Genomic DNA, 430 nt, shown 5'->3' with positions numbered 1-430 from the left:
CTAATCCTCAAGAACAGATGGTTGAGCTTAATCAGTAATTACAACTGATGACAAAATAGTTAGCAGAATTTAAAGAGATGCTCCAAGAAACTAAAATTGCTAACAAGAACATAGAACTGCAGTTAAATCAGGCAAAACAGCAGATATCTAAACAGATAACAGAAGAATGTCAAGCAGTTCAACTGAGGAGTGGGAAGACATTGAACAACACCACCCAAAAGAGCAAAAAGCCAAATAAGGAACAATTGACAGAGGAGAGCCAAACCACTATCCAAAATCCCTCTGAGGACAGTAAGAGCCCAGAGAGGAATACTATTGGCGTTCAAACGCCAGAAAAGGAGGGAAAGCTGGCGTTAAACGCCCATTCCCTGCCCAGTCCTGGCGTTCAAACGCCAAAAAAGGGGGAAAAGTTGGCGTTAAACGCCCATTC

The sequence above is a fragment of the Arachis duranensis genome, chromosome 4 (assembly GCF_000817695.3).
Source record: "Arachis duranensis cultivar V14167 chromosome 4, aradu.V14167.gnm2.J7QH, whole genome shotgun sequence".
Taxonomy (NCBI): Eukaryota; Viridiplantae; Streptophyta; class Magnoliopsida; order Fabales; family Fabaceae; genus Arachis; species Arachis duranensis.
This window is presented reverse-complemented; position numbering follows the sequence as displayed.